This window comes from Oncorhynchus keta, chromosome 31 (genome assembly GCF_023373465.1).
Source record: "Oncorhynchus keta strain PuntledgeMale-10-30-2019 chromosome 31, Oket_V2, whole genome shotgun sequence".
NCBI classification, from domain to species: domain Eukaryota; kingdom Metazoa; phylum Chordata; class Actinopteri; order Salmoniformes; family Salmonidae; genus Oncorhynchus; species Oncorhynchus keta.
The window spans coordinates 25,518,527-25,546,204 of NC_068451.1; the positions used below are offsets into that span (position 1 = coordinate 25,518,527).

At 45.7% G+C, this 27,678-nt stretch overlaps 4 non-coding genes and 1 pseudogene across 4 annotated transcripts; all 5 read right to left on the reverse strand.

The window, feature by feature from the left end:
- Positions 1 to 3,004: 3,004 nt before the first annotated feature.
- LOC118367676 (condensin complex subunit 1-like) lies at positions 3,005 to 27,656 on the reverse strand (annotated as a pseudogene).
- Positions 18,792 to 19,080, reverse strand: LOC118367965 (small nucleolar RNA U85). Its single transcript, XR_004822228.1, has one exon. It is a non-coding gene; the product is annotated as a small nucleolar RNA U85 (small nucleolar RNA).
- On the reverse strand, positions 21,875 to 22,168 carry LOC118367962 (small nucleolar RNA U85). Its single transcript, XR_004822226.1, has one exon. It is a non-coding gene; the product is annotated as a small nucleolar RNA U85 (small nucleolar RNA).
- On the reverse strand, positions 22,763 to 23,071 carry LOC118367966 (small nucleolar RNA U85). The gene has a single exon (XR_004822229.1). It is a non-coding gene; the product is annotated as a small nucleolar RNA U85 (small nucleolar RNA).
- LOC118367967 (small nucleolar RNA U85) lies at positions 24,646 to 24,949 on the reverse strand. Its single transcript, XR_004822230.1, has one exon. It is a non-coding gene; the product is annotated as a small nucleolar RNA U85 (small nucleolar RNA).
- Positions 27,657 to 27,678: the final 22 nt, after the last annotated feature.

The following is a 27,678-nucleotide window of genomic DNA, read 5'->3' on the forward strand; positions in this document are numbered from 1 at the left end:
AGCAGTCACAAACAGCATGATGTTAAAGGACAAACAGTCCATAAACTCATAAGTCAGTAGGTCCCAATCACAAGAATACAAAAACACAACCATTGTTTCCCAATCAAAATTATTGCTATTACTTCCCATTGCAATAAACATTTCACTGTCACACAAAGTAACCAGTGACCTAAAGTGGAACTGACAGCGGTTTAACTACTTTGCATATTTGAAACAAACAAATCATAATATCAATAAAAACATGTACATTCCCAGTTTATGCTACAAAATCAACTTGAGGTTTTAAAAAGAGGTTATATATGACTCATTGTTCCATGAGGTACACTAAGCCATTGTTGCCAGAATAGATGGATGCAGTTGAATGCATGATTATAATTCACTAACATGTTCCTCGGGTGTCCAAAAACACATTGCTATCAGGTTGTAAATCACAGCTGGCCTGGAACATAGTTTGCTGCCTCCATTCGGGAAGCACTGTTTCAGTTTCAATGACTGAATATTTTGGACAAAAACTGACAAATGTAACTAAGGCTGGGAATGTCAATACAATCAAACTAGCAAGGGTAATGATCACAAGTCAATCATAACGTGGCTAATAGGCTACTGTATCTATTTGTGTAGCAAGCTAAAAACATGGAGCTATATAGAAACTGTTAGGACAATGTTATGTCATTGAGTGGGTGAGTAACTGATTTTCCCCTCCTATCGTTTTTCGGTGGCCACCCGTGCCAGCTACCTTTCAGATCATAGTCGGGTCAAGCTGCTCAATAATAAGTGTGTTTTACTCAGATCCCAATTTCTGATCCCCTGTGCAGTTTACCCAGATCTTCAGGAACGGTCAACAGGTGAAGTTGCAGACCAGCTCCTCGTTGTCAAAAATGTTGTGGAGATGCAGTAGTGAGAGATTGTCATTTCTTCAAACAATCAGCTTTATTTCATATGGATTAATTATTGCAATAATGAGGCTGGTTGACCCCCCCCCCCACTCTTGGGTGTTGGACCGAGTAACCTAACCTTTACACAAATGCAAAGAGTCCTATATATAGCTGACACTAACAATGCTCGGTCATGGTTGGTTCAACCTCCCCTCATGCAGACCAAGGCGCAGCATAAGCCACTCTGGGTTCAACCCGTCATTATCTGCACATGGGTTGTCGTCATCCTGGCTAAGTTTCCCAGATGCAAGGATGATTGAGACAATGAGGAATTGTTCTAAACTCCTCCTGGCTCTCCATCTCGGTTACACCCACCACATCTGGTCTATGTAATGCAGTCTAACTCATTTGTCAGCTCAAGCCATCTCTGGTGACCATACACCCAGATTAGCTGCAGGGAACTAGAGTGGAGACTATACAAACACTAACAGGACAGAAATATCCCATCTATTATTAAGCATTAATTGCAAACTATTAATATCAAACAAATCAGGTAAATGTAATTTTTCTATCATATTTTACAGAGCTAGAGATGCAGGTGTCATTTGGTTAGCTAGCAAGAACTTGAACAACTGTTTAACAGTTAGCATATCTCTTGCATTCGCAAATTCACTCTGGCCATCTACTCCGATTTCAGAATACTCTTGTCTGAGTGTGCCAGAACGCAGAACTGATGTATTTAGGAACACGCATCACCTGCTGAATGACCAGTGTCAGTAAACGTAGCCAAAAAAAAAAGTTAGTGAGGCCTCCCCGGTGGCACAGCCGGCCGTGACCGGGAGGTCCATGGGGCGACGCACAATTGGCCTAGCGTCAGTAGGGTTTGGGCAGTAGGGATATCCTTGTCTCACTAGCGACTCCTGTGGCTGGCCGGGCGCAATGCACGGTGTTTCCTCCGACACATTGGTGCGGCTGGCTTCTGGGTTGGATGCGCACTGTGTTAATTGTGTTAAACTAGTTTGGGTTGTGTTTCGGAGGACGCATGGCTCTCGACCTTAGTCTCTCCCGAGCCTGTACGGGAGTTGTCGCGATGAGACAAGATAGTAGCTACTAAACAATTGGATACCATGAAAAGGGGGGTAAAAATGGTCAGGGGAAGTATATGAAAAGATTAAGATTTCAGCTAAAATGCTGTCAGTTCCACTTTAAAATGCAAGTGTTTCACACAAGTTGTTTTCAAAGAGATGGCTAACAAGCACTGCAATAAAACTCAAATGTCCATCTGGTGAGATGAACTGTAAATTATTCTTGAAAAGGGAGAAGCTGCTGAAATCAGCTGCAAACTAGCTGACAGCAAAAGCGGGAAAATTACTGCTTGCTGTTGCAGTGACCCCTTAGCCTTCGAGGCAGAGGTTTCTATACCTTTTTTGTAAAAACATTCCCACTCATTAGATCATTGGTTGATTACACTTCCACTCCAAAATGTTTCACTAATACAGTTGAATGGCAGATGCCTTTACCTAGCTTCTGATGGCCTGGCCAATGGCTGATGTTGCTAGCTAGATTTATCTCCCCAGAGACCAGAAAACACCTGATTTGGTGTTCTCTTCAGCGTTAACGCTATCCAACAAAGACTGAAGAGATAATAATAATAAATGCCATTTAGCAGACGCTTTTATCCAAAGCGACTTACAGTCATGTGTGCATACATTCTACGTATGGGTGGTCCCGGGAATCGAGCCCACTAACCTGGCGTAGATAAAATTATTATATTTTCAATGATCTGATTTAAAGACTGAGCACCCGGGCTCAGTCTTGCTTTAGGTGGTCTCGAACACAACACTGGCCTACAGACAGTAAGGTCTGGCTGTGGATGGATTTGCAAATTCCGCAACATTCTCCAGTAATAACTCTTACAGTATGTATAATGAACACAAATCATGAAGCAGTTTGACAAGCTCTTGCCTTCTAAAAACATCTTCCATATCCCTTGGTACAGGCATTGGTTTAGGTCACACCAGTTGAGGCCGCTCGGTGATCTCTGAATGGGTTGACCTTGTTTCAACTATGGGTTCCATTTCAGGAAATTCTGAGCCTCTAGGGAAAAACTGGACAGGAATTCATTGAACTACAATCCAATGCCACTTTTTATTAGGACACGTCCCACAGAAACCAGCCACCAACACTACTCACCAGTCCCTGAGATTAAAGTAGTTTATTTTCAGGCATCTTTAGTTTCTCACAATATATTCACAAGTGTTCATCCAACACAAAATGTCTGTCAGATTGGGTTTATAAACTCTACGTTGGCAAACTATATTGTTAGTCTGAAGTCAGCAAAAGGTTTTTTCCCTTTACATAAGACAAGTGCACTTCTGTGTCATTTAAAAGGAGAGGGAGCGAGTGGGCGGTATAGAGTGGGCGAGAGGAGAGGGAAGAGACTAGCTACAAAAGAGAGGGGGTGAAGTTACAGCGCATGACAATGTCAGTGAAGGAGGAGAGAGACCGAGGAACGTAACATAGGCAGAGAAAGAGCATGGAACAGGATGGAAGAGGGGAAGACCTTGGAGATCAATTACAAGAGGTAGAGGGGTAGAGATGGAGCACGTGTCAGAGGGAGAATTAGGGAGTGAAGTTGCGTAAAATAACATGCTCTCCTTAATTAAAAAAAAAAAAAAGTGTTCCACTCTGCTAACCAGCACCTCACCTAAATAGGGGTGCGTTTTTTCCCGCCTCTAAAATAACATGCTACCATTTTGTTCAGGTGTCAGGCACTTCATAAACCAGGTGAGAACCGGGTAAAAGGTTTGGGATACATTTTTTTTATACATAAGGTGAAAACAGCATGTTACTTTAAAACTTTTCTTAGTATGTGCCAAAGTGTCCTCTTTAGTGGTCAAAACATAAATATGACACACCCCCAATTGACATAATTGAAAAGCCAAATGTCCTCTCAAACAGGACTTAATAAAGTGGCATGTATGGCCTCAGATACAGACCAAGAACTATATGTCCACCAGAGGACAAAATTGAATTGCTGGGTCTCATGAGGATTTAGGTAAACTGTTTCTAACAGGTTTAATAACAGGTGGGCTGGCAGATATAGGATAGCATGGAGGAGAGAGAGTGAAGGAGTAAGATCGGTAGCAACCGTGTCTAGCCAAGCTGTGACAATCCAACCTGAACACACTATTTCACTGACCAAACACACAATGCAAGAGAAGGGAATTCGTTACTCCTTGTAATGAGGGCATAAATCTGACTCCACTTGCAAACACACACGGATGACAGAGGTAGTGTGGTTCACACCAAAGCTTTTTTAAAGTCTTGATTCCGCTGCAAAAAGAGTCAAAGTATTGAGTGCTGACTAGAGGAACATTACAAAAGATTTTTAAAAGTTACTTAAAAGTGAAAACATGATTTAAAAAAGACAAAACAATAGAACAGGACTAAACTAACAAGGACAAACTAAAAGCAGAGGAAGATCAGTGTCGGAGACGAGCACGTCGAGAAGTGCGGGCGATGGGTGTGGTCACCTTAGGTGTCTACAAATGCCATTTCATGACACCATCCTGGGAAGCCAGCACCTACAATCTACTGAGAGCACAGAAAGCATATCAACTGATTCATCACTTTAAAGGGAAGCACTGCCAACACTGACTAAAACAGACGGTACTGTTAGAAAGAGCAGATACCTTCCTCCTCTTCGTCACTGCTGAAGGTGATAAGAGCTTTCTTGGAGGACTTCCGGGTTGGTTTAGGGGTCACAAAGCTATCGTCATGGCAACTGGATACAGAGGGCTTGGCTTGACCTTTGAGGGGAGAGAAAGAAAAATCATGGAACATTAGCTAAAGTCTATATAATAGGAAAAAATAAATACATTCAGGAGGGAAAATTCACTGTCTAGCAGAAGTCACTACACGTGTGTGCACTCACCTCTCTTGGGCCTGCCACCCCGTCCCTTGTTGGGTAGTGGCGTATGAGTGGTGTTCTGGCTGGGCCCAGTTCTTCTCCATCTCAGGGCTCTCCACGTTCTCCAGCCCCCGTGTGTGGCTCCGTCAGACACTTCTCAAACTCCTCCACCTAGACCTGGGGACAGAGAGAATAATCAGAATAAGACCCGGCATGTGTATTCATTCAGAGGCACAGTCAAGAAATCAGTCTAGATATTCAGTCAGGATAATGCACAGTCTCACTTGTCCCAAGTTTATTGTTGGGTATATCTGAATTGGGGAGAGGGGGGGGCTAAGGGCGTTATGTGGTCTGAACAACTGAGAAACTATTCTGTCAGTCAATACATACGACCACTATCATCTGTACCTTGAGCTGTGGCTTGGCTCCTCGGCGTAGCTTAGCAGTGATGGAGAGGAGAGGCTGGTAGACTCCTGTCTCAGTCAGCTTGTCACTAACACTCCCAACAATCCTGGAGCCTCTTCAGCCCTCGCTCACACAGACAGCAGAGACAGACACGGCCAGGTCACACCACTGACGCTCAGTCTGGGAGAGAGAATTGGAGAGAAGTGGGGGGAAATTATGAAATTTGATTATTCACTTACAGTCTTTCAAGAAGAGGAAGTTTGACCTGACATTTGAAGAAATCATTCTAAAACCATGGTCTCGCTGATTCACTGTCTGTTGCTTAATCGAAAATGCCCTTTCTGTGGAGGTCTGCGCTTTGAATGACGAGCCAGAAAGAGGGAGATTTGGCAGAGTTCGCTGAACAGACGACCCAGGCCTTGAAATACTCCTGAGACTGAGATGAACTAGTGCCAACTGTTATGACACAGAGCGGGAGAACAGAAATTAGGAGATGGGAAGGAAGAGCGAGGGGAAGACTGGCTGCTCACTTCGCTGTCCTGAAGCGCAGAAACAGCTTCTCCCTCAGAGACTCAGTCTCCTTAGTGATGTAGGAAAACAGCTGCCTGAAAACAGAGACAAAGGAAACATTAAAATAAGGCATTAAAACACCACTCACACATTAGCATCCCATTTCCATGTTATTCAGCACAACAGGTTTCAAACCAGAGTCACAATGTGACCCCAGCATGCCAAGTCATCCAGTGTGTGTCAAGCCTGGGAGAGAACACAGTGGGCGACAGACACACAGGTTAAGTAGCCCTCACATTATTAAAGCCGCCGCTCGCCGGTATTTGAATAACAGAACAATGACTCTCTGCAAGACTCTACACACAGTGTGAGCAGAAGACTCTACACACAGTGTGAGCAGAAGACTCTACACAGAGTGTGAGCAGGAGACTCTACACACAGTGTGAGCAGGAGACTCTACACACAGTGTGAGCAGGAGACTCTACACACAGTGTGAGCAGGAGACTCTACACACAGTGTGAGCAGAAGACTCTACACACAGTGTGAGCAGAAGACTCTACACACAGTGTGAGCAGAAGACTCGACACACAGTGTGAGCAGAAGACTCTACACACAGTGTGAGCAGAAGACTCGACACACAGTGTGAGCAGAAGACTCGACACACAGTGTGAGCAGAAGACTCGACACACAGTGTGAGCAGAAGACTCGACACACAGTGTGAGCAGAAGACTCGACACACAGTGTGAGCAGAAGACTCGACACACAGTGTGAGCAGAAGACTCGACACACAGTGTGAGCAGAAGACTCGACACACAGTGTGAGCAGAAGACTCGACACACAGTGTGAGCAGAAGACTCGACACACAGTGTGAGCAGAAGACTCGACACACAGTGTGAGCAGAAGACTCGACACACAGTGTGAGCAGAAGACTCGACACACAGTGTGAGCAGAAGACTCGACACACAGTGTGAGCAGAAGACTCGACACACAGTGTGAGCAGAAGACTCGACACACAGTGTGAGCAGAAGACTCGACACACAGTGTGAGCAGAAGACTCGACACACAGTGTGAGCAGAAGACTCGACACACAGTGTGAGCAGAAGACTCGACACACAGTGTGAGCAGAAGACTCTACACACAGTGTGAGCAGAAGACTCTACACACAGTGTGAGCAGAAGACTCTACACACAGTGTGAGCAGAAGACTCTACACACAGTGTGAGCAGAAGACTCTACACACAGTGTGAGCAGAAGACTCTACACACAGTGTGAGCAGAAGACTCTACACACAGTGTGAGCAGAAGACTCTACACACAGTGTGAGCAGAAGACTCTACACACAGTGTGAGCAGAAGACTCTACACACAGTGTGAGCAGAAGACTCTACACACAGTGTGAGCAGAAGACTCTACACACAGTGTGAGCAGAAGACTCTACACACAGTGTGAGCAGAAGACTCTACACACAGTGTGAGCAGAAGAGGCACACAGCTCAGTGTGGACACCACTCCACAATGGTGTGGAAGTCTTCCTCGTTCATGGCTATCTCTGGGTCTGACAGTCTGCTGATGATGTCTGGGAGCAGGTTGAAGATGGCATTGTCCTGGGAGGAGAGGAGGCCACTGTCTGGTTTCGAACATTGGAGGATCCATTACACTCAGTCTATGTAAAAAAGGTCCCCAATACACACAGATTTTAAGTGCATTCAGACCACTTAACTTCACACATTGTTACGTTACAGCCTTATCCCAAATTTGATGAAATTGAAAATTAAATCTAATCTACACACAATACCCCATAACGACAAAGCAAAAACAGGTTTAGAAATGTTTCCTAATTTATTAAAAATAAATGACTGAAATATCAGACCCTTTACTCAGTACTTTGTTGAAACACCTTTGGCAGCGATGACAGCCTCAGGTCTTCTTGGGTATGATGCAACAAGCTTGGCACACCTGTATTTGGGGAGTTTCCCCCATTCTTCTCTGCAGATTCTCTCAAACTCTGTCAGGTTGTATGGGGAGCGTTTCTGCACAGCTATTTTCAGGTCTCTCCAGAGATGTTTGATTGGGTTCAAGTCCGGCCTCCGGCTGGGCCACTCAAGGACATTGAGACTTGTCCCGAGCAGGTTTGTCAAGGATCTCCACTAGAGGTCGACCGATGAATCGGAATGGCTGATTAATTAGGGCAGACTTCAAATTTTCATAATCTGTAATCAGTATTATTGCACAACGATTGTGGCAGATTAAAAAAAAAAAAAAAAAAAGTTTAAACACCTTTATTTAACTAGGCAAGTCAGTTAAGAACATTCTCATTTTCAATGACAGCCTAGGAACGGTGGGTTAACTGCCGTGTTCAGGGGCAGAACGACAGATTTTCACCTTGTCAGCATGGGGATTCGTTTTTGCAACCTTCCGGTTACTAGTCCAACGCTCTAACCACCTGCCTTACATTGCACTCCACGAGGAGCCTGCGTGGCAGGCTGACTACCTGTTACGTGAGGGCAGCAAGAAGCCAAGGTAAGTTGCTAGCTAGCATTAAACTTATCTTATTAAAAAAAAAATCACTAGTTAACTACACATGGTTGATGATAATACTAGTTTATCTAGCATGTCCTGCATTGCATATAATCGATGCAGTGCCTGTTAATTTCTCATCGAACCACAGCCTACTTCGCCAAATGGGTGATGATTTAACAAGCGCATTTGTGAAAAAAGCAAGGTCGTTGCACCAATGTGTACCTAACAATAAACATCAATGCCTTTCTTTAAAATCAATACACAAGTATATATTTTTAAACCTGCATATTTAGTTAATATTGCCTGCTAACATGAATTTCTTATAACTAAGGAACTTGAGTCCCTTCTCTTGCGTTCCGTGCAAGCAGTCAGGGTATATGCAGCAGTTTGGGCTGCCTGGCTCGTTGTGAACTGTGTGAAGTCCATCTATTCCTAACAAAGACCGGAATTAATTTGCCAGAATTGTACATTATGACATAACATTGAAGGTTGTACAATGAATGAGCAATATTTAGACTTTGGGATGCCATCCATTAGATAAAATACGGCACAGTTCCGTATTTCACGGAAAGAATTAACGTTTTGTTTTCGAAATCGAAATAATTTGTGTGTTGTTATAATTAAGTCTATGATTTGATATTTGATAGGCAGCCGCAGGCTCGTAAGCATTCACTCAAACAGCACTTGTGCATTTGCCAGCAGCTCTTCGATGTGCTTCAAGCATTGAGCTGTTAATGACTTCAAGCCTATTGACTCCCGAGATTAGGCTGGTGTTACAGATGTGAAATGGCTAGCTAGTTAGCGGGGTGCGCGCCAATAGCGTTTCAAACGTCACTCGCTCAGAGACTTGGAGTAGTTGTTCCCCTTGATCTGCAAGGGCCACAGCTTTTGTGGAGCGATGGGTAAGGATGCTTCAAGGGTGGCTGTTGTCGATGTGTTCCTGGTTCAAGCCCAGGTAGGGGCGAGGAGAGGGACGGAAGCTATACTGTTACGCTGGCAATACTAAAGTGCCTATAAGAACATCCAATAGTCAAATGTATATGAAATACAAATGGTAGAGAGAAATTGTCCTATAATAACCTCAACCTAAAACTTCTTACCTGGGAGTATTGAAGACTCATGTTTTCATATGTTCTGAGCAAGGAACTTAAACATTAGCTTTTTTTACATGTCACATAGTGCACTTGTACTTTCTTCTACAACACTTTGTTTTTGCATTATTTAAACCAAATTGAACATTTCATTATTTATTTGAGGCTAAATTGATTTGATTGATGTATTACATTAAAATAAAATAAAGTGTACATTCAGTATTGTTGTAATTGTCATTACAACCAAATAAAAATTAAACATATACATCATAATCGGTCGACCTCTAATCTCCACAATGCTCTGTTCATCTTTCCCTCTATCCTTACTCGTCACCCAGTCCCTGCCGCTGACAAATATTCCCACAGCATGATGCTGCCACCATGCTTCACCGTAGGGATGGCGCCAGGTTTCCTCCAGATGTGACGCTTGGCATTCATGCAAAAGAGTTCAAACTTGGTATCAGACCAGAGAATATTGTTTTTTTCATGGTTAAGAGTTCTTTTGGTGCCATTTGGCAAACTCCAAGCAGGCTGTCATGTGCTTTTTACTGAGGAGTGGCTTCCGTCTGGCCACTACCATAAAGGCCTGATTGGTGGAGTCCTGGTTGTCCTTCTGGAAGGTTCTCTCGTCTCCACAGAGGAACTCTAGAGCTCTGTCAGTGACCATTGGGTTCTTGGTCACCTCCCTGACCAAGGCCCTTCTTCCCCGATTGCTCAGTTTGGCCGGGTGGCCAGCTCTAGGAAGAGTGATGGTGGTTCCAATCTTCTTACATTTAAGAATGGAGGCCACTGTGTTCTTGGGGACTTTCAATGCCGCAGACATTTTTTGGTACCCTTCCCCAGATCTGTGCCTCGACACAATCCTGTCTCTGTGCTCTACGGACAATTCCTTCGACCTCATGGCTTGGTTTTTGCTCTGACATGCAGATGAGGGACTTTATATAGACATCCGTGTGCCTTTCCAAATTATGTCCAATATATTGAATTTACACAGGTGGCCTCCAATCAAGTTGTAGAAACATCAAGGCTGATGAATGGAAGCAGGATGCACATGAGCTCAATTTCAAGTCTCAGCAAAGGGTCTTAATACTTATAAGGTAAATAAGGTGTCTAAAAACCTGTTTTTGCCTTGTCATTATGGAGTATAGTGTGTAGATTGGATTAAATAAAAATAAAAACACATTTTAGAATAAAGCTGCAACGAAACAAATTGTGGAAAAAGTCAAGGGGCTGAATACTTCCCGAAGGCACTGCATCTCCCAATGAAATATAAATGCCTGGAATTAACGCTGTGTGTGTGTACCTTGGAGGCGAGCTCGGTGAAGAAGTTGAGTGCGAGGCTGGTGATGTGTGTCTGGGGGTCGATGAGCAGTACAGCCACCTCGCTGACCTGACCTTTGACCTTCAGCACTAGCTGGGTCAGAACAGTCACTGCAGTCTGCCTCACCGCCAGGTTCTTGTCACTCAGCCTGGGCAGGGGAGATATGTTATATGATGAAACTATTTAAAAATGGCATGCAGATCTCTAATCAGGATCAGCTGGGATACCATGAAAGAGAGAGACTGGCCAAACAATGACATGACAGATTAAGCAATCGATTACCTGGGTGAGAATAAGACCAGCCATACATTGGACATGGAGGCATCGATGCCATGTTGCCAATACCCCTGACCATAATCTTCTGCAGTCATTTCAGATGTACGTGTGGGAGGTAGAGGGCCTCTACTCTGAGGGAGCACTAAGACAAAAGGCTGCAGTGTCTCCCCGGCCTCCATTGTTCTAAACAGGGGAATTAACCACATACACTGGGAAGGGATGAGGCCAGGTGAACAAAATAATAAGCAACTTCACCTCCAGACGTGGATTAGAATGTTCTCCAGAGGAACTGGACTCGCCGGGTGTGTGGTCTGCTATACAGTAGATGGTCATAAGCCACAGCTTCAGTATAATTAAATAGGCATGTAAAACAGTGCATTACAATTAGGGTAAAACAAAACATGTTTAATACCCTTATCAGTCCTCTCCCAGGGAGGGATGTCTGTCTTTGAGGAGACCCAACACAATGGAGGTGTGTGGGAGACAATTACTCACCACTACAAAACACTTTACCATGAGGAAGAACCTGAGGATTAGTGTTCATGGTGAAAAGCCTGGAAAACACTATTCATCTGAAACACCTCAAACGTAAGAATAACCAAGCATCATAATTAGCACTATACAAAGACAAACAGAACTAGTGGAATGAAGAGATAACGAATTGTAATTAAACTTTCAATGGGGGAGCGGGTATGGCTTCAGTGCATCTCAATGTGGGAAGAACAACCAGCAATCATCATTAAGATTTCTTCAATTAAGTCCCCATCCTTCCTACGGAGTATAACCTATGGCATCACCTGAAATGATCTCCTTTCTCCCTCCGATCTACTCATTGTATAATTATACCACCACCAAGTAGTTCTGGACACAATCAGAACCTTCAAGTTGTTCTACACCTTACAGAAACTTCAGTTATTTCTGTTCAAATGATATTTGAGAGTGCACGAGCGAGCAGCCCATGGTTGCCACAGCCCAGGGAGGTTGGAGTTCTGAAGAGCACAGTACAATGTACTGTCGCGCTATAGCAGAGGTCAGAATGCTAGTGGAGGACATGACAGCATTTTACAATGTTTTCTAATGTTTTTCTTCTGTTCTGAACATATGGAAATAAGTTTCTCGATCAACTGGTTCAGTAGACTGCAGCAGTGGAGCGTCTGAAGGAACAACATTAGCAGACAACCAGATATGGAACGAACTTGTAGCCCTCAGCCATCCTCATCTAATGGCCATGTTTACCTAAATTAAAAAAGACACAATCCATAGTACAAACAGCTGGGTAATTAAATAAAGATGTGCTTGTTTGCTCCTTCCATATTCTAAATTATAAATAAGTTCTATTAGCTGCTTGGTTAATATTTAGTCACTGAATGACAGTGGCTTATGTGGAGGTTCACACCTGGTACAGAGGCTCTGTGTCCAGGTGTCTGGATTACCTGGTACAGAGGCTCTGTGTCCAGGTGTCTGGATTACCTGGTACAGAGGCTCTGTGTCCAGGTGTCTGGATTACCTGGTACAGAGGCTCTGTGTCCAGGTGTCTGGATTACCTGGTACAGAGGCTCTGTGTCCAGGTGTCTGGATTACCTGGTACAGAGGCTCTGTGTCCAGGTGTCTGGATTACCTGGTATAGAGGTTCTGGGTCCAGGGCTAAAGGATGTTGGGGAAGCGGACGGTGAGGCCTCCCAGGCAGATGATGGCGTTCACCCTGATCAAGGGCAGAGAGGAAAGCTCCAGCACCGGGAACAGGAGACGGATGTGCTCCTCACACACTGACAGAGGGAACAGAGGTTGACAAAGAGAGACACACCACAGCCACGCAAAGGAAAATTACAGAAAAACAAAGGTAGTCTGGGGTGTAGTCTGACCTGATCATCATGTACTGTGAGAGGGCCAGGAAGGCAGCTGTCGTGAGCTGGTGGTGGCAGTATCTCCCTGGGGAACTACACACCATCACCAGCAGGGGCAGGAACGAGCACAACAGGTTCTCCTCTGGGGGGGGAAGGGATGTGGTTTAAAAGGAAATTAAATCCCACCAGGAAGAATAGACTTAGTTTTGAAAAAGTTAAGCCTTTACCAGCCAGCAGCTCAGTCTCACAGATCTTCCTGATCAGCTCTGCCTCGGTGTCCCCAGCAGAAGCACAAGTTCAACCCAAGTTCTTCCTCCACAGAACTGTCATTGGCCGCTTGCTGTGGGAAACATGGATCATGACAGTTGATTAAGAACTCCCTGTTCATGTCTAGTCTACTGGAAAGTTAGAGCGAATTAATCGAAAGGAGTAATTAGGAAAAAGTTAGCTGTTGTACTTAGCCCCCTGATGGGAAGAATCATCAAGACCTGTCAATCACTGTGTTGCGTGACCAAAATTAAACTCATCAAGCTTTTCCCAGGGAGAAAAGTTACTGATTGGCAAGACAATCCTACTCACCAGGAGACTCACGTGGCCTCTTCACTAATCAACATCCTGTTCTGATAACATTTGGCTTATGAAACGCAATGACAATCAATTTGACACGAATAGTAAAAGCTCCTTAAACTCAGAACACGTGTATAAACCCAGCAGTCTCATTTCCACTAGGTTTGTAGTATCCTAATCTCATGATTGACCATTATGTGAATTATTGCCATCATTGGCTTGGGTTGTATAAAAATACTGGACATCAAACATTGTGTTCGCATTCCATGTCCAGACTGACCTTGGCCTTACGGGAGGGCGCCTTCTCTTCTGTCTCTCATCTCCCGCAGCTCAGAGCTGACGCTGCGCTCCAGGTGGGACACCTGCCAGAACGCCACACAGCCACAGAGACAGCAGCTGGGCCAAGGACACAGCTCACCACAGGGACTAGATGGACACATCACTAGAACACCGTACTGATCATAAAGTACCTATACAAAATACTGGGTCATCATAATCCACTACAACACTGGCAGCGTTTCAACAACGAGGCACAGTAAAAGAGCACCAGACAACTGGAGAATGAACTATTCATACTTACTTTGAGAAGTTGTTTTACCACAGTGCACCAACTTTCTAAATAATCACTCTGTCTCACCTTGTTCTCCCTGCTCCTCAGGGTCCTGAGATGCACCAGGAAAGATGACATCCTTGTTTGCTAATATCTCCCCGCCCTCTGCGATCTGGTCCAATAGCAGGCGAGAGCAGCGCTGGAGGCGGCGGGAGCAGAGCTGGTCTGGGGACTCTGACAGTTAGTACAGCAGACGGACAAGCCTGCTCCATGAAGCTCTGTCAATGAGGGTCCCCCATCACCACACCTGGGGCGGGACTAGACACACAGTCAGGGGCAAAGACACTACATTCTCCCACTCAAGAGATGGTGTGTGTGTACACACACCTTCAGCGATGGCCTGTGTGAGGCAGGTAAAGAGCTGGTTGTCCTGAGGCAGTCTGAATGGAGCTCCTTTGGATTGCTGGGGAGGGACAAATCAATCACTTTACACACTTTAAACATTCAAACATCTATAGTCACCTGGTAGATTGTTTCGTCTAGGCTGTTGGTCAACAGATATTTCTTTAGTCGAGCAGTTGCAAATATCTTTATTTTTCATGATGCACAAGACACCCATCTGATTCCCACCAGTCTCAGTGGACTAATCCATTGCAGATGCCACAGGGAAGGCACAGTACATCACTAAGACATGAGCTACAGAAATTGTAAATGGTTAGACAAAGGAGCTGATCGTGGACTACAGGAAAAAGCGCCCCGAACAGGCCCCCATTAACATCAACGGGGCTGTAGCGGAGCGTCCCCAACAGGCCCCCATTAACATCAACGGGGCTGTAGCGGAGCGTCCCCAACAGGCCCCCATTAACATCAACGGGGCTGTAGCGGAGCGTCCCCAACAGGCCCCCATTAACATCAACGGGGCTGTAGCGGAGCGTCCCCAACAGGCCCCCATTAACATCAACGGGGCTGTAGCGGAGCGTCCCCAACAGGCCCCCATTAACATCAACGGGGCTGTAGCGGAGCGTCCCCAACAGGCCCCCATTAACATCAACGGGGCTGTAGCGGAGCGTCCCCAACAGGCCCCCATTAACATCAACGGGGCTGTAGCGGAGCGTCCCCAACAGGCCCCCATTAACATCAACGGGGATGTAGCGGAGCGTCCCCAACAGGCCCCCATTAACATCAACGGGGCTGTAGCGGAGCGTCCCCAACAGGCCCCCATTAACATCAACGGGGCTGTAGCGGAGCGTCCCCAACAGGCCCCCATTAACATCAACGGGGATGTAGCGGAGCGTCCCCAACAGGCCCCCATTAACATCACCGGGGCTGTAGCGGAGCGTCCCCAACAGGCCCCCATTAACATCACCGGGGCTGTAGCGGAGCGTCCCCAACAGGCCCCCATTAACATCAACGGGGCTGTAGCGGAGCGTCCCCAACAGGCCCCCATTAACATCAACAGGGCTGTAGCGGAGCGTCCCCAACAGGCCCCCATTAACATCAACGGGGCTGTAGCGGAGCGTCCCCAACAGGCCCCCATTAACATCAACGGGGCTGTAGCGGAGCGTCCCCAACAGGCCCCCATTAACATCAACGGGGCTGTAGCGGAGCGTCCCCAACAGGCCCCCATTAACATCAACGGGGCTGTAGCGGAGCGTCCCCAACAGGCCCCCATTAACATCAACGGGGCTGTAGCGGAGCGTCCCCAACAGGCCCCCATTAACATCAACGGGGCTGTAGCGGAGCGTCCCCAACAGGCCCCCATTAACATCAACGGGGCTGTAGCGGAGCGGGTTGAGAGCTTCAAGTTCCTTGGTGTCCACATCACCAACAAACTATCATGGTCCACACACCAAGACAGTCGTGAAGAGGGCACGACAAAACCTTCTCCCCCTTAGGAGACTGAAAAGATTTGACATGGTACCCCAGATCCTCATAAAGTTCTACAGCTGCACCGCCGAGATCATCCTGACCGGTTGAATCACCGCGAAGTATGGTAACTGCTCGGCATCTGACCTTAAGGCACTACAGAGGTTAGGGCGAACGGCCCAGTACATTACTTACATGTACAAATTACCTCAACTAACCTGTACCCCCACACACTGACTCGGTAATGGCACCTGTATACCCTGTATATAGCCTCGTTATTGTTATTCTTACGGTGTTACTTTGAATATATATTTCTTTTAACTTTAGTTTATTTGGTAAATATTTTTCTTAACTCTTCTTGAACTGCACTGTTGGTTAAGGGCCAATAAGTAAGCATTTCACAGTAAGGTCTACACTTGTAATCGGCGCATTTGACAAATAAAGTTTGATTTAATTTATTTTGTAAGAAAATGGTGCAACACTAATAAATACAATATTTTATAACAAATGCGTTCTCAAGCGATGGATAGCGGGAGAAGGCGCTGTCCGCGGTTCTGAAACGTAACCTCCAGTGCGCCGTTGAATTGGCACCTTTCCCTTTATGTTGCTATGTGCATAACAGCGAAGTTAACCAGCATATTGGTGTTGAGAACAATGCGGCAGAAGCAGAGTAAGGAGAAGAGAAAACAGCCCTTGAGGAAAACAATTAAGATATATAACCCATAGCGTAACTTAAAACATGCCTGGCATCAAATCATCAACAGAAATCCTTTTTGTTGCCAGTTGAAATTAGTAGGCTATTAAAGATGCCATGAGCACCAAGCCTCACAACCAGAATGTCAGATAAAGCAATTTCACAAATGTGGCTGCTTTTAAAATCTTTGCTATGCTGTATTAAAGGCTTTAGATTTTTGTTAGAATAGACTCTGGTATTACTTACAATTTAGTGTTGTTTATACGGTTCCAAACAGGTAGAAAACACTAAACTAACAGGACTGGGAAGATGCGCAGCCATGATGGGTGGGCATAGGTCCACACAGTCCGGAACCAGGCCAAGCCAATCAGAAAACATTTTTCCTCACAATTAAAAACCGAAATATTGCTCAGCATCCCACCTCCCCCTCAGACGATCCCACAGGTAAAGAAGCTGGATGTGGAGGTCCTGGGCTGGCATGATAACATATGGTCGGTCTGCAGTTGTGAGGCAAGTTGGATGTACTGCCAAATCCTCTAAAACAACGTTGGAGGCGGCATATGGTAGATAAATTAACACTCAAAACAACTCTGGTGGACATTCCTGCATTCAGCATGCCAATTGCGCGCTTCCTCAAAACAACTTTTTTTGCATATGGACATTTTTGGGGATCTTATTTCAGCTCATGAAAAAAAGGACCAACATTTTACATGTTTATATTTTTGTTCAGTATAGTTGATTTTATTCAAACACATAGGGTGTGATAAACACATCTTTAGAATACATGACTTTAAATTTAAACCAATTGATTGGTCGAAAGAACAGGCAACATTTGGTCAACCAAGAGTTTTTTTTTATTTATTCTGGGACAGCCCTAGACCTCTAGAAAGTCTAGGCCGGGAATCTACGTGTGGAGTCTTACCCTGACATGGTCAGTGATGTTACAGATGGTGATAAGTGTCTCTGGCCAGTAGGAAGTCTTCAGTAAACTTCTCTCCCAGAGCAGTGTCCAGGTTACCGAGGACCACCTCCCTCTCCGCTCTACACAGAGAAACACACAATTACATTAGTCTAAACCCGGAATACGCAACCTAAAAATGCCACATCTAATACAAGAACGTGCATACAAACAGCAACTTTAGTGTGTGGTGCACAAATGAGGTTCCTGGCAGTATGTAAATTCACTGCTATGTCTACACACAACAAAGTAGTAAACTAGGTCATTTACATTATGCCCAGGCTCCAGATTAATCAATCATCTGGTCGGTGCTCGGCCCTCCGCAGAACACACACATGGTCCCAGTTTATGAGGGATAACGTGTGTGGGAGGGAGGGTTAGAGGATGTGAGGGGAGGATTAAACAGGCTATGAATGCTGCCTGTGTGGAAAGAGAGGCGGCACGGTATTGGCCAGTACAGTGTGGGTGGACTGCAGATAGTCACTGCCGGAGGGGGAGACTGAGACTGTCTTTCAATCTTTGAAGGAGACCGAATGTGTGTTTACAATGCTTGTTCATTGAAAACCCTTGCGGTGAGCCCAGATTTACATGTGGTCGTGACTTCGACTCAATGCAGAGAAGTCAGTGTACTCTGCTGTGCTCCTATTCAGAGACTAAAGGCGCTAGCATGCTTCAGTTCGGCTAGCCAAATGAGTGTGATTGCATACTCCCTTAAAAGACATTCACCTGAACAAGAAAAAAAAGCATTAATAGTACTGCTTGTCCATTTTGAGACGCCGTAGCCAGTACACTTCCTCAAAATAGTCTGAATTAATCTCAGATAACGTCAAAATTAATGACCGATTTCCTGAGTTTATGCTGAGGATATCCTTTTGTTTTTGCATCTAAGATGTTTACTGAAGTATTTCTCGATTAAAGAATGTGCATGAGAATGGGTCGTCTCTCGTTGAATGACAGACTATTGAAGAATCCCTACTGTTGACCAATTACCGACTAAAGAGTGTAGACTTGGTGCCCCCGAACTGAAAAAGAAAAGAAAAACTTAGTCTAAAATAAACAGCGTCACAACATGTAATATATGCATGTCTTCTGAAGTGGTACGGCTTGGAAGCATGCAGGCGCCTTAATGAGGTTTAGTGGACAAATTAACCAACGCCAGACTTTTGAGACAAAGCCAAGCGCCAAAGGTAGGAGTCGCCAATAGGTGCAGACCTAGGAACAGTTTACCATACGTCAATAAGGGAACATTGTCATTGGGAGGTTAAGTGCAAAACTTAACTTGGATCAGAGTCTAGTATTAAACAAAGATTAAGATCAATGTATTGGTCAATTGCCCACAAGGTCCAACTGAAATGTTACTTCCGCTTTAAACCAAACCCCTCCGAAAGACACATACAGGTGTAGAAGCCCTCAGATTAACAAAATAAGAGCTCATGGACTCCTGAATATGGAGGAGAGGAGAGTTTCTCCCTGCCTCTGATTAACAGTCACACTGTCAGTACCCTCCCACTGTTCTCTAACGTGTTGCTTCAGCGGGAGAAAAATGTGGTTGGGGCCAAGTCACTGTAGGCCGGCCCTTACAGCAGTGCAGCCAATCGCCGCTACACTGCCAAGATTACCGGTCAATCAAGACAAGGGAGAACCCAAGCCCCTCGTTCAATTGGCTCGCATTCGCCTTGATCTCATCATTGGGCAAGAAGTCAAAGGGGACTTAAAGACAGAGGTGTGGAGTTAGAACTTGTGTTTGTGTGTGGGCCTTACCGTGCAGCCATTCCCAGAAGCAGCACTGCTGCTCATCATGCAGGCTGGAGGTCTCTCGTTTGCCAGTGAACCTCTCCCACAGAACCTGCACCACCGTGGACTGCAGGCTGCTGCCACCACCAAAAAACTCCTGGACCTGAGAGGACACGAGAGAGGTGGTGTTGGAACAGATTAGACGAGAGAGAACGGGGTTAATTATTGATGACAGGATGGATAGAGTAATCAGTAAAGAGTAAGGGCTAACTCAATCACTGGGTAGTACTGATTAGAGGATTGATAATAAAAGATAGTGAGTTTCTCTTATTACCATCTCCTCCAGACACTGGATTGTCCCCAGAGAGGCATCCACCATCAGTTCAGACAGACTGTCCACTGGAGTCTGAGCTTTAGCCCTGAGAGGGAGAGAGTCAGGCACCAGAGCAGAGCCCATTGGAGGTTGATGAAGTCGCTCCAAGACATTGTTCTTAGATCAATCGCACAATTTCCCACCTCAACTTCCAACTTGAGTCTGCATCTCTTTCAGCAGCAATGTACTGGTGAGAGCAAGATTAACAAATTCACAGCAGAAAATGTAATACAGGCTGTGTTTACACAGGCAGTCCAAATCTGATAGATATTTTTGCACTAATTGGTCTTTTGACCAATCACAAATCTTTTCACAATTTCAGAGCTGATCCAATCGGTCAATAGACCAATTAGTGACAATAAGATCAGAATTGGGCTGCATGTCTAAACACAGCCTGAGTTGAAACCTCTTGGGGGAAATTGCCGAGGTGCTGGAATGAAGATTGCAGGTTCCCACGAAGACTGTTTCAGCAGACAAGACAGCTCCATTTACTCTCTATACCAGTTTAATGTCACCAGCACTGCTTTGCAATTTCACATGGGAAGACATTACCATTTCAAAAGTAACTTAACCATCTGCAATTGGTAGTGGGATCGAGGGACCTGAGGGGGTTGATAGAAGGTGCCTGTGGCAACAGTTTGAAGGTGTGACAGCATACCTGGTGTTGTCTCCCTGGGGGTTGAGGTAGAGGTGTCTGTAGGCCTGCACCACAACATCTTTAATGGCAGCATCAGTAGACCAGACCACAGGCAGCATCTTCCTCACGCCAGTCAGAGAGTTCGCCACACTGAACTCGCACCGCCTCCTGGACCACTGAGACACATTCATTCCTCAATACCCCACACATTATTGTCTCAGAACACATGCATGGAGTCATGGGGTGAGATGTTGACTGTGTAGGTGATAAAGGTATGGTAACGCAGGTGTAGGTAAGATGAGGTGTGTTTGTACCTGAGGTAGTCTTCCAGTAGAGAATGGTGTTGATGACAGCGATGGCTCTCTCCACCTGCAGCGCAAAGCTCTCAGATACTGCAACAGCAGTATCTCTCCTCCACCCCTTCCATCCCCTGCTCCCTCCTCCTGGGGCGTGGAAGGCAGGTCCCCTCTGACCTCAAGAGAAGTCCTGGTCAGGACCTGGGGAGGAACAGAGGTGTCAGATTAGAAAAATGTTCTCCTGAGAACAGATGTGAACATCTTAACTCTTGCCAGTCTGAGTACACATTTGTTCCAGTCCACATGATTGAACAAAATAGTGGTCTAAAATGAGGACCAGTGTTAGTTCAGGTGTTAGAGCTAGGTTTGGGTGATTCACCAGTAGAAAACATGATCACCCACTCCATCAGTAATGCTGTCATCTAGAACTACACCTCCTACACCACTGAAAGCCCCACAGCACTAGATTGCCCTTAATTACATTTTGATTGGTTATATAATACTCTTATTCTAGCACTGATTTCACCACTTATTTTTGAAAGCTTGGTACTGAATTATTTGTTTAATCGATACGAAAGTGTTTTGATTGAGTGATTAGGACTCTTTCAGCAGAGTGCTGGTTAGTTCTGAATAGAGTTTACTTACTAGACTTGTATTATGCGGTTCTTTCAAAGTGCACTTATTGTAAGTCGGTTCTAGATAAGAGAATTCACTAAATGACCCAACATTTTCAGAATGCTAACTCTCCCCCCTCCCATCTCCTACACTTAACCAATACACATTCTTCATGATGTGATTGACAGACGGACAGAGTTCAGTACCTTTGAAGAGCAGGGCCAGTGTGTCCAAGAGTCTCGGGGGTGAGAGTGGACAGAGACGAGAACATCTCAGACTCTGGGAACAGGCTGTGGGCTCGAACACACAGACGCACTGCATTCCTGACACACAAACAATCAGTTATGTGATGACTGAAGAGTTCAGCTTGGAATCGCACTTCTATAAACAGTTGATCCTGATTTGTTACAAATCTAGTCCCCTGGGCAGAGGGTTTCAAAAGTTATCCATCTGATCTAGACTTTCAGATAGCATTAAATTGATAGAAATAGAACGAATAGAACACGAGAAGCAGCTCAGGCTCCATAGCGGCCCACAGCTCAGAGGCTTTGATCACTGCCACTGGACGGAGAGACCAAAGGAATATGGTTAAATGGGAAATCAAAAATAAAATAATATTGCATCATGATGATGTGGCTGGTGACACTGCGTCCAATAATTTCAGAACTTGACTACTGACATGCAAAACATTTTGGGACTGTATCAGTGGATTAAGGGAGAGAAAAAAAATGAAAAAGAATTTGAGTGGAATTTCCCTATAATAATAAATATATAGTTTGGACAAAAGAGGCAGAGGAGATCAGAATGAACAGATTATATTTCTATTGTTACAAAGCCCTCAGATTAACAAAGAAGAGCGCTCAAGACCAACTGAATATTGAGGAGAGGTTCTCCCTGCCTCACACATACAGACAAACACACGTCAGTCACTGTCAGCACCCTCCCACTATTCTCTACCGTGTTTCTTTAACGGGAGAAACATGTGGGTGGGGCCAAGTCACTGTAGGCCGGCCCTTACAGCAGAGCAGCTAATCTCCACTACACTGCCAAGATTACCGGCCAATCGAGACGAGAGATCCCAACCCTCTTTCAGTTGGCTCGCATTCGCCTTGGTCTCATCATTGGGCATTATATAAAAGATATATCTAAAAGGTGGTGTGTATAATTTACCAGGTGCATTTTCCTGCCATCCCTAAGCTCTGAGTTTATCCATCTCCATCTCCAGGGGTTTCTTCAGATCAGCACTGCTCAACTACAGATGAAAGAAACTATTTAAGACACTGTGTTGTGTGTATGTACTTCACAGTAGTGGTTGTTCGTGTGCACGCACACCTTGCAGCTGTAGGGGTTGTGTGTGATGAAGGCAGCCAGTAGCTGGATGGCACTCTTGACCACATTGATGGATTTGTCCATCAGCCTTCCCACTGCCAACCCATCACTTCACCTGTTCAAGGGCAGAGCCTGGGGAGAGAAATCACAGAGGACATGAGGACCGCTCAGTAATGCCAGAGGAAGTGATTATCGCCTAGTCTCCTTTCCTTCAAAAACTGAACTGGTTTTTGCTGTAAATAAAATCATACAAATAATTTCTGCAGGCTTGAGAGAATGACAATCAAATGGGGATTTGATGTTGAGGGACAATTCACTTCAAACCAGTACAGGAGTGTTGGTGACTTTACTGATGTTGAGGCCACTGCATAGCTGTCACTAAGATTTCTGAATGCCCTCAGATTACCAAAGGAAGATGTCATAGCCATAGCAAAGGCCATCAACAAAGAGCTGTGTCCCCTTGCCAACTGAAACATATACTCACACACTCAGACAAACACTTTCAGCAGCTTTCATCCTGCCTTCTCCCATGTCTCTGGGATGGGCAGAGGATGAGAAGGACTGCTAGTTTACTACAGGTGGGCCCTTACAGCAGAGCAGCCACTCTTCGCCACACTGCCAAGATGACCCACCAATCGGGAGGAAAGAGCACAATCTCTCAGCCGGATTGGCTCATACTTGCCATGATCTCATCACTGGGTATAAGTGAATACATGATAGTGCACCTAGTATCTGGAATTGCTTCATACATCCACATAGTTGTTTGGGATACGCTTTTAGACACGTAAGCACACACACACTCGCACCTTGCTGTTGACGATGCGTGTGTAGACCTACAGCACTCGGGCCCTGACGTAGGAATGTGTGTCGTGGAGGTGCCCCTGCAGTGTGTCCATGAAGCGGTCCCTGTCAGCTCTGCCAGACTCATCCAACCCATCTCCACTCAGGACCCTGACCAGAACCTCTCTCAACACTTCAAACTAGGGCTCTGCAGGCACAGAGAGAAGGTTTGAACATTCAATAATGATAAATTAGTAAGGACATAATGAATGATCAAAGGAAGCACAATTTCAAGGGAAAAAGTCATAATAGCAATCTGATGTTCGTGATTATGGTGTGCGAGTTACCTCACCCTCCAGGTGTGTGAGTAACACACTGATGTTGGGGATCATGGTGTCGGGGACCAGGGTGCCCAGTTCAGACAGGAAGCTGGATAAGGCCTTGACCCCTGTCTGGCCAGCTCCTCACTAGACTTCTGACCGATCTTTGGGAGAGAGCGAGTCAGTATAGAGAACAGGGAATCAGAACAGAGACGTCAGACACATTCCAACTCAAGTCGCGAATACGTTTCTCTCAAAACTTCATAAACGGGGACAAAAAGGACATGACACGGGTAACAAAGACATTCAAGCAGAAAATGATACACCGATACAAAAAGTAATCTCTTCAACTGACCTCATCTACCTTACTCAGTGCTCCACACAGACACCGCCTGGGCACACACTGACGACAGCTGCTCAAAGTGCTGCAGCAGCTGGATCACCTTCACACTGGCACCTGTGGATGGAGAAAGAGAGGACATCAGTACAACACTTCACTTGAACACCATACCACTAATACAAAGACAGTGGAGCAGTAACATTTGCATGCATCAGTATAGGTTCTATGGAGCTGTCTAATAAGTGGTTTGGGGGTGTCGAGTTACTGACCCAGAAGGTGGTTGCAATTTCTTGACCTGCACCCCCAGCAGGTGAATGATGGCGTCTCTGGTGGGCTTGTTCTTCACGTGACTGATGGTTGGGTTCTCCAGGAGCTTATAGCAACAGCATGTCACACAGCTGAGAACAAAGTATACTGTAAGTCCTGTAGACTGCTGCTCATTGTTCACTATGTTCTCTACCTAGAGTGAAACTCCACAAACCCATGTTTCCTCCAGCCCCACACACTCTTCCACAGTCTGCCCCTCATCTGATGAACTCCTCCTCAACCAAAGACAGGCTCCAGAGGAAGAGGATGTCCAGCTGAGGGGACTGGGTTAGAGCCTGCAGCACCATCTCCCTCTCAGAGTCACACTGTAGTAGACCTTCTCCTTCTTACTGCCCTGAGGGAGTCGACAGAAAGTTCACTTCACTGTCAACACAGTACAGGACGCAGGAGGGTTGAGATTCTAGAAAGACTGAATGGGTAAACTGAACTATCCTTATGCAGTTAGTGTGACTCCTTGTTGAGGAGACCACTATGCATAGCAGTCAAAGATCTGGGTGGGGTTTTTGAATGCCCCCAGATTACCAAAGGAAAATGTCATAGCCATAGCAAAGGCCATCAACGAAGAGTTGTGTCTCCATGCCAACTGAAACATATACTCACACTCAGACAAACACTTTCAGCAGCTTTCATCCTGCCTTCTCCCATGTCTCTGGGATGGGCAGAGGATGAGAAGGGCTGCTAGTTTACTATAGGTGGGCCCTTACAGCAGAGCAGTCAATCTTCGCCACACTGCCAAGATTACCCACCAATCGGGAGGAAGGTGCACACATGAGCCTGATTGGCTCATACTTGCCATTATCTCATCACTGGGCATTAGTGGATGTATTAATTGACTATAAGACCACATATTCCTTTCCTGAGGACGGCTCACCTCTCACAGTTCTGGACGGCTCACCTCTCACAGTTCTGGACGGCTCACCTCTCACAGTTCTGGACGGCTCACCTCTCACAGTTCTGGACGGCTCACCTCTCACAGTTCTGGGCGACTTTAACCTCCCCACGTCTACCTTTGACTCATTCCTCTCTGCCTCCTTTCCACTCCTCTCCTCTTTTGACCTCACCCTCTCACCTTCCCCCCCTACTCACAAGGCAGGCAATACGCTCGACCTCATCTTTACTAGATGCTGTTCTTCCACTAACCTCATTGCAACTCCCCTCCAAGTCTCCAACCACTACCTTGTATCCTTTTCCCTCTCGCTCTCATCCAACACTTCCCACACTGCCCCTACTCGGATGGTATCGCGCCGTCCCAACCTTCGCTCTCTCTCCCCTGCTACTCTCTCCTCTTCCATCCTATCATCTCTTCCCTCTGCTCAAACCTATCTCCTGATTCTGCCTCCTCAACCCTCCTCTCCTCCCTTTCTGCATCCTTTGACTCTCTATGTCCCCTATCCTCCAGGCCGGCTCGGTCCTCCCCTCCCGCTCCGTGGCTCGACGACTCATTGCGAGCTCACAGAACAGGGCTCCGGGCAGCCGAGCGGAAATGGAGGAAAACTCGCCTCCCTGCGGACCTGGCATCCTTTCACTCCCTCCTCTCTACATTTTCCTCCTCTGTCTCTGCTGCTAAAGCCACTTTCTACCACTCTAAATTCCAAGCATCTGCCTCTAACCCTAGGAAGCTCTTTGCCACCTTCTCCTCCCTCCTGAATCCCCCCTCCTCCTCCCTCTCTGCAGATGACTTCGTCAACCATTTTGAAAAGAAGGTCGACGACATCCGATCCTTGTTTGCTAAGTCAAACGACACCGCTGGTTCTGCTCACACTGCCCTACCCTGTGCTCTGACCTCTTTCTCCCTCTCTCTCCAGATGAAATCTCGCGTCTTGTGACGGCCGGCCGCCCAACAACCTGCCCGCTTGAACCTATCCCCTCCTCTCTTCTCCAGACCATTTCCGGAGACCTTCTCCCTTACCTCACCTCGCTCATCAACTCATCCCTGACCGCTGGCTACGTCCCTTCCGTCTTCAAGAGAGCGAGAGTTGCACCCCTTCTGAAAAAACCTACACTCGATCCCTCCGATGTCAACAACTACAGACCAGTATCCCTTCTTTCTTTTCTCTCCAAAACTCTTGAACGTCCAAAACTGTTCGCTGCTCTGGCCCCCCAATGGTGGAACAAACTCCCTCACGACGCCAGGACAGCGGAGTCAATCACCACCTTCCGGAGACACCTGAAACCCCACCTCTTTAAGGAATACCTAGGATAGGATAAGTAATCCTTCTCACCCCCTAAAAGATTTAGATGCACTATTGTAAAGTGGCTGTTCCACTGGATGTCATAAGGTGAATGCACCAATTTGTAAGTCGCTCTGGATAAGAGCGTCTGCTAAATGACTTAAATGTAATGTAAATGTAAATATTCAAATATGACCTACCTTACTGGGTGCAGTGATGATACTCTGCCTGTAAGAGTCGCTCTCCAGGATTTCTGTGAGTGAGGCGTTGAGGAGGGAGGGCAGGGAGACGGCCAGGCCACCCACCACTAACAGAGAAAACAATGAAATACAGATGAGAACGTCGGCTGAATAGTGAGCACGAGCAGGCACTGGTATGCCATCATGTGAATAACTTGAAAGACATTTCAACACACACCATCACAAACACTGACCGTAACTCCCGGGTGTCCTCTTTCACACGCATGTCCACTTTATGGCAGTGCCTGTGACATACAATAGAATGCAACATGGGTCAGAACCTGAGAAATTATATCATAGTTGAGGCAAGTTTAAGAAAGAAAAACAAAATAATTTGGCTAAATGTAGCTACTCACTGCAGCACAGTGTAACCAGTGCCGAAGTGTTCCAGGATGCACAATGGACCCTGGCTTCTCAATGTAGCCTTGAAACCTGGAAAATATATAGAATAGTAAAGGAGTTGAGTTGTTTGGTCAGATTTCAGGAGGACAATATTCTAACAATTGCAAGTCTAACAAACTATGGGATATTTACTGTTGAGATGGGAAGGTAGTTTAGGGGAGACGCCATCCTGAACCACGTACTGGTTAATGACCCGTCTTCACCAGGTCACCCACAGTCGTCTGACGACATCACTGTACACGAAAAAAACAACTTGTTAGCCGAGTGGTTGACATTCTAGGTAACTTTAACGTTAATTATAGTAAGCTACGTTCATTCCATGTCGCTATAAACGACCCACTCACCCTAACAAACGTGTTCGCTAGTTAATGTATTAGCTAAGTTCGCTAGTTCTTTTGACCAAGTTAGTTGTTTTTTTCGATTTCTTCGCAAACTAGCTAACGATAGTTAGCAACAAGATAAATAAATGAATGTAGCTAGCTAAAGTTAAGACAGCTAACGTTACTAGCTACATTTCACAATTAAGAAAGTTCACACATAAATAATGTTAACCAAGTATAACACACTTACCAATACTTGTTGTACTGCTGCTCAGTCTCATAATTTCGGATCTTTGGAAACTGTTGAACAGATTGAAACAGCAAGGTTCCGCTCTAAACGGTTTGTGGCGAAGGGTTTTGAATTTTAACAGCAGCGCGCCAAAGGACTACGTCATCGGCATCGCTCCCC